The sequence below is a fragment of the Arachis hypogaea genome, chromosome 16, assembly GCF_003086295.3.
Source record: "Arachis hypogaea cultivar Tifrunner chromosome 16, arahy.Tifrunner.gnm2.J5K5, whole genome shotgun sequence".
Taxonomy (NCBI): domain Eukaryota; kingdom Viridiplantae; phylum Streptophyta; class Magnoliopsida; order Fabales; family Fabaceae; genus Arachis; species Arachis hypogaea.
Genome location: NC_092051.1, coordinates 140,323,545 through 140,331,245, shown reverse-complemented (window position 1 = coordinate 140,331,245; position 7,701 = coordinate 140,323,545). Strand labels below are relative to the sequence as shown.

General features: G+C 26.4%; 1 long non-coding RNA gene across 1 annotated transcript; it reads right to left on the bottom strand.

The window, feature by feature from the left end:
* Positions 1-2,687: 2,687 nt before the first annotated feature.
* On the bottom strand, positions 2,688-3,391 carry LOC140180393 (uncharacterized). The gene is made up of 2 exons (XR_011874600.1): positions 3,267-3,391; positions 2,688-3,137 (listed from the first exon to the last, which is right to left on the bottom strand). It is a non-coding gene; the product is annotated as an uncharacterized lncRNA (long non-coding RNA).
* Between the last annotated feature and the right edge of the window lie 4,310 nt (positions 3,392-7,701).

Genomic DNA, 7,701 nt, shown 5'->3' with positions numbered 1-7,701 from the left:
AGTTTAAATCGGTTCCACCCGATTTTCTTTCTTATCTAGTCATATGCATCAGCATTACCCAGACCGATCACATGGCCGGTTCACTGTTTTTTGGTCCAACTGACCGGTTGAGTCTGATTTTGATAACACTGATCCCTTGTAGCCTAAACCCTTCAGCAAACTCATTATCTCTTGCAGAAACCATTCATCTAGTTCATAATGCAAATCTTCCACAACCACCCCATCTAAATATTCTAACCCATGTCTCGTGGCAAGGAATTTTTTGAAGATGGAACAGCTTCAGAAGTGTTGACTAAGGCTTAGTTTGGTAAAACTTTTACTTTTCAAAAGTAGCTTATAAAAGCTAACTTTTAAAGATGGCTTTTTAAAAGTTGTAGCATTTATGTTTGGTAAATCAAATTAAAAATTGCTTTTAATAATCACAAGCAACAACAATTACATTTGGTAAAATAGCTTTTAAAATTTAAAAATACTATAATAGACATAAATGCAAGCATTAAATTTGAAAATTAGTTAACATATGAGGTTATATTAGACTTTTAAATTTTGAAAAGCACAAGCCAACTTTGAAAAGCTCTATCTTAGATGCTTTGAAAAGTACCCCGATCTTTTAAAAGCTGCAAGTACAAGCTCATGATCTTTTTTATTTACCAAACACAAAATGAGGAGCTTGAGCTTTTAAAGAGTACAAGCACCTCTTTAAAAAGCTTTACCAAACCAAGCCTAACTCATCAGGTACTTCTATAAATATCCTAACACATTGAGATATTTTTCGAACCCTAACTCATAAAAATTTGTCTCAAACTTTTATTAACTTAAATATCGGAGTCCCTAGTATATATTACCCATCAACCTTGCCGAAAAACTCACGGTTTCACCTCGCTAGAAAAGATATCAAAACATCCCATAAAAAAGAGTTTAGATCTCATATTCAGACCCAAATGACATTGATTTCGGATAAATCTTGAAACACTATATAATTAGAGGCATATAATTTAGTTTAGGTGTTGACACTGAAAATGAATAATTAAAATAACAAAAAGAAAAAAAACTTGCAGATTAAATAGAAAAAGTTGCATTGAGCGAGCTTCAATGGGTTCACAGCATGAAATTTCTTGAATGGTTAATCTCACCTCACTTATGAACACAAACAAATAATAATCTAACTTCGCTAACTTGCTTAACACACTCATTGACTTGTTTAGCAAGCAACCAAAATTAGGGAGCTGTAAGCTTAATTCTAATAAGAAGTGTCCAACAATTCAAGTTTTTTTTAGTAAACGAGAAATAGGTTCCTGACATTTATTTTATGGACATTTTTATCTCTAATTATTGAAAAATACTTTTAAGTTTCTGATCTCTTTAAAAGTTAGACGGATCAGTCCCTCTGTCCAAATTTCTCCGTTAGACTCAACGGAAAAATCTGACGTGTTTCCCGTAATGCCTATCACGCGTCCCGACCGATTTTCCACTCACGTGTACGTGTTGCCTGACAGATTTTCCACTCACGCGTACGCGTCGCCATGAATTCAGCATACCCTCCCACCTTTATGAATTATCCACTTTGTATGCTTTTTTTCCATTTCTTTCAAACCATTCTTACCTTCAAAAACTTTAAATCACTCAAACAAACATATTAAGGTATTGAATGGGAGAAAAGTAAGAATGATACAACCTCTACATTAAAGAAAGTTACAATGATAAAATTGCTTTCAAAGTTAAAAGTCACGGATAGTTACATTTTTCGTCGGCTTTTTTTTTTTTCTTTTTTCTTTTATCATCGTAGCCTTACATTGTACATCAAAATATTAATTTAGTATTCTTTTACATGGTACTCTTATTCCAGTAATCTCAATAATTTTATTCTTAATATTATTTTGGAATCTAACGTTTATGATTATATTATTAGCTATGATTAATTTTTTATTTAATTTGTCTTTTTTAATGAGATCATGATTTATATTATAAAAAAATTACACTAAAATATAATACACGAGAATTACAATTATAAAAGAGAGTACTAAAGATAATAAAAATTAAATATTTATCTTGACAATGATGGAAATAAATCTAAAAGTTTTGTATGATATTTTTATATAGATATTTTTAGTACTCTTAGTACTCTTTTTTAATATGTTATAATTTTACTATTATTATTCTATACAAAAAAATAATAGGTAAAAAATGTATATAAACTAAAAAAAATAAGAATTCTATAAAGAATAATAATATTCATGAGAAAGTACTAGAAAAAAATATTATAAAAAAAAACAACAAAATTAATCATACGAACAATGAAGTACAAAATTGGGAGATAGAAAATAAATTTTAATCTAACGTGAAAATATAAACGCAAAAACTATTATTTTTAGCTTTGGCTAAACATGGGTTGAAGAGCAGAATCACGTTTACGTTCATAAGAAGAAAAAATAGCCAAACTAAAAAGTTAAACTTAAAAAAAAAAACTAAACCTCGATATGTTTGTTTGAGTGATTTAAAGTTTTGAAAGTAAGAATGGCTTAAAGAAATGAAAAAAAAAAAAAAAAACATGCAAAGTAAAAAATTAATAAAGGAAAGAGGATTTGTTGAATTCATGTCCGCAAAAAAAAATCAGGAACTTATTTATCATTTTTTTTTTGTAGTTTTATTTTTCACGTAAACGGTCTAACAATTTTCTTCTAACGATATAATCGAAGCTTTTCCTTGCAATTTGATTGGTAAGAGAAGATACATACGAAATATACTGAGGCTTGCACTAGCTTTTATAGAACGAAGCAATATTATAAGTCCCATTTACAAAACGCCAAGAGCCTAAAGCCACTACGGCTTTTATTCAGCGCCATAATTCCAAGAAAACCAAACACTAAGAAATTGGGGAAAAATTAAAAGAAAAATTTTTTTTTTCCACTTTTGTGTTTTCTTTCCTGTACCTATGGTTTGATTAAAATTACAGCTTAGGTTAACTATGAGGTTCCCACTAATGAAGGGGATGGGTTAGGCTCCTTGTGGAGAAACAATAATGTCATCCTGATCTGTGTATATAGTCCTAATTCATGAACTTGCGGCAGTTCGGAGCTTTGCATAAACATGGGACTTTAAATTCATCTGGCTCATCAGGATCAAACAAGTAGTCATACCTGCCAGATACATTCAAGATTAAGTTAATTTGAACAAACAAAATGTATGCTGTAGTTGCAACACAAGCACAAGCACATTGCATGAAAACATGCAAACATGAAAAGATCTAGAGAGAGAGAGAGAGATACGTTAGCTCATCGCCAGCCGTTACATCAGTCTTGGCAATGAGTGCGATCCGGCTCTCATCATCACCTACACTCATGATCCTTGCATAGCAATTTGGCATACACTGTGTTACATGAACGAAGATCCGGTAAGATGGGAGTATTAATAATCAATGGTAAGGGTACAGGGGGAACAATAATGTACAAAACCAATAAATATCAGCCATGATTGGCCTCTCCAACAGGTACATATTCAGCTTCAAGGATTTCATATTCATACACATTAAATGATATCACAATCACAGGTTTCAACAAAATAGGTTGACTAGTTTGATATTGTTTTAAGTTTGGTTGACTTACAGAATGATTAATACTTTTTATTCTTATATTCAGAATCTTTATTTTTATCTTTTTTTTTTTTCTTCTTCATCTCAACACCACCACAACTTATCTCCAATAATATAGTTATTATTATAGATATTAAATTTAAATGTTAAACTTTAAATATTAAATTTTTTATAAGTGAAAATTAAAAAAAAAAAATTAACAAAAACTAATTAATTTAAAATATTATATATACTAAAATTAGTTATAATATTTTTGTGTATAAATATATATAATTTTATTTATTTTTAATATATATTTTATATAAATAATTAATTTAATAGTAAATTTTGATTTACGTCTAGTGATATTTTCAATAAATATATAAACTATTAATCGATCATAAATTGTTATTAAAAATGATCAACAAAAGATTATTAAAAAATAAACTCTATATCCCTCCTTTGAATAAAAAAAACTTGGGCATAGTTGAGATAGCAGACAATTGAGTTAGATTTAGAGGCGAGTAAGCTTACTGTCTTCTTCATATTTTTTTCTTTCGATATTAAATTTTTAAATTATTTACATAGTCCATCCTATTTCAAAAAGCCAATCAGATAGAGAAAAGATTCCCATGTTATAAAGGAGTCAATTGAATAAATACTTTTGGAGTTGAAGAAAGTTTTCTTTTTTTTTATGTTAAAGAGTAGTTAATACTTTTGGAAGTTTATCACATGTTTAGTTGTACTTGAGTGAAACATGTTATTTTATTTTTTTCAACTATCTATATTTAATTTAAAAAATGTAAACGGTGGAGATTTAATATAACTTTTTTTGTGGATTTATACTAAAAGTAGTGCACATTGGACATTCAAAAGGTTGAATCTGTCTTATTTGTCCAACTCCATTTAAAGCTGGCGCTATATTTTGGAATTTTGAATAGTTATTAGTTGGTGTTTAAAGCCTTTATTAAACTAACCATAGATCTAAACGTCTATATTAAAATGGATACTATAAAATAATTTTATAAATAAGATATTTTAAAATATAAGATATTTACCTCAAAAACTAGGGTTATTTTAGTCTTTTTCACATTGACTACAGGATAAATCTAAACTTAGTTACCTATTCGTACAAAGAATATCATGTTCCTGTTCTTATTGGTGGAATATGTGATAAATTTTTAATACTTTTTTATTTTTATATTCAGAGTCTTTATTTTTATCTCTTTTTTTCTTCTTCATCTCAACACCACTATAACTTATCTCCAATATAATTATTATTATTATAGATATTAAATTTAAATGTTAAACTTTAAATCTTAAATTTTTTATAAGTGAAAATTAAAAAAAAAAATAATTAATTTAAAATATTATATATACTAAAATTAGTTATAATATTTTTGTATATAAATATATATGATTTTATTTATTTTTAATATATATTTTATATAAATAATTAATTTAATAGTTAATTTTGATTTACGTCTAGTGATGTTTTCAATAAATATATAAACTATTAATCGATCATAAATTGTTATTAAAAATGATCAACAAGTGATTATTTAAAAATAAACTCTTTTAGCTACTAATTGAAACACTTACAAATTAAAGTGATTAATCACGATATATTATATCCCTCCTTTGAATAAAAAAAAACTTGGGCATAGTTGCGGTAACAGACAATTGAATTAGACTTAGACACAAGCGAGGTTACTGTCTTCTTCATATTTTTTTTATATTAAGTTTTCTAAACTATTTACTTATTGGGAACATAGTCCATCGCTATTTCAATAAAGTCAATTAGATTGGGAAAATATTTCCATGCTATAAAGGAACCAATTTAATAAATACTTTTGAAGTTGAAAATAACATTTTTTGTTTTTCATGTCAAAGAGTAGTTAATACTTTTTATTCTTATATTCAGAGTCTTTATTTTTATCTCTTTTTTTTTCTTCTTCATCTCAACACCATCACAACTTATCTTCAATGTAGTTATTATTATAGATATTAAATTTAAATGTTAAACTTTAATTCTTAAATTTTTTATAAGTGAAAATTAAAAAATAATTTTAACAAAAAATAATTAATTTAAAATATTATATATACTAAAATTAGTTATAATATTTTTGTGTATAAATATATATAATTTTATTTATTTTTAATATATATTTTATATAAATAATTAATTTAATAGTTAATTTTGATTTACGTCTAGTGATGTTTTCAATAAATATATAAACTATTAATGGATCATAAATTGTTATTAAAAATGATCAACAAAGGATTATTAAAAAATAAACTCTATATCCCTCCTTTGAATAAAAAAATTTGGGCATAGTTGAAGTAGCAGACAATTGAGTTAGACTTAGACACGAGCAAGATTATTGTCTTCTTCATATTTTTTTCTTTTGATATTAAATTTTTAAATTATTTACATAGTCCATCCTATTTCAAAAAGCCAATCAGATAGGGAAAAGATTCCCATGTTATAAAGGAGTCAATTAAATATATACTTTTGGAGTTGAAGTAATGTTTTCTCTTTTTATGTTAAAGAGTAGTTAATACTTTTGGAAGCTTATCACATGTTTTGTTGTACTTGAGTGGAATATGTTATTTTATTTTTTTCAATTATCTATATTTAATTTAAAAAATGTAAACCGTGGAGATTTAATATAACTTTTTTTGTGGATTTATACTAAAAGTAGTGCATATTGGACATTCAAAAGGCTGAATCTGTCTTATTTGTCCAACTCCATTCAAAGCTGGCACTATGTTTTGGAATTTTGGATAGTTATTAGTTGGTGTTTAAAGCCTTTATTAAACTAACCATAGATCTAAACGTCTATATTAAAATGGATATTATAAAATAATTTTATAAATAAGATATTTTAAAATATAAGATATTTACCTCAAAAATTAGGGTTATTATAGTCTTTTTCATATTGGCTACAGGATAATCTAAACTTGGTTACCTATTCGTACAAAGAATATCATGTTCCTGATCTTATTGGTGGAATATGTGATAATTTTTCAATACCTTTTATTTTTATATTCAGAGTCTTTATTATTATCTCTTTTTTTCTTCTTCTTTATCTCAACACCACCACAACTTATCTCCAATGTAATTATTATTATTATAGATATTAAATTTAAATGTTAAACTTTGAATCTTTAATTTTTTATAAGTGAAAATTAAAAAATAATTTTAACAAAAAATAATTAATTTAAAATATTATATATACTAAAATTAGTTATAATATTTTTGTGTATAAATATATAATTTTATTTATTTTTAATATATATTTTATATAAATAATTAATTTAATAGTTAATTTTGATTTTCGTCTAGTGATGTTTTCAATAAATATATAAACTATTAATCGATCATAAATTGTTATTAAAAATGATCAACAAGGGATTATTAAAAAATAAACTTTATATCCCTCCTTTAAATAAAAAAAACTTGAGCATAGTTGAGGTAGCAGACAATTGAGTTAGACTTAGACAAGAGCAAGGTTACTGTCTTTTTCATATTTTTTTTATATTAAATTTTTTAAATTATTTTCTTATTAGGAATATAGTCCATCCTATTTCAAAAAGCGAATCAGATACGGAAAAGATTCTTATGATATGGAAAAGATTCTTATGTTACAAAGGAGTCAATCAAATAAATACTTTTTGAACTTGAAGTAACGGTTTTCTTTTTTTATGTTAAAGAGTATTTAATACTTTTGGAAGCTTATCACGGCGAAAGCTAGTGCACTCTAGGTAAAGTAGAGAGTGCAGCACTCTTTAAAAGTTAATCTACTATCAAAGGTTATCAGGTAAATTAAATTTATTTATTATTGTTATTATTTTTTTGTGATGGGCTGAGTAAACAAATTGATACCGACAAAAAAAACTAATTCCCACGTTTAACACAGGTCCTTTACACCACAAAGGTACTCAGAAAAACTTGATCGAATTCTTCCATTACTTTGTTATTGTCGATGCAATGTCTTCAAATATCTTCACTGTTTTGTTTGCTGACGGTGCTTCCATTATCGTTCTGGCTAGCCACAGAACCCACTCCCTTCCACCTCTGCCATGAAGCCGAAAAATCGCTGCCATAGAAGAGGAATAAGTCTTTTTGT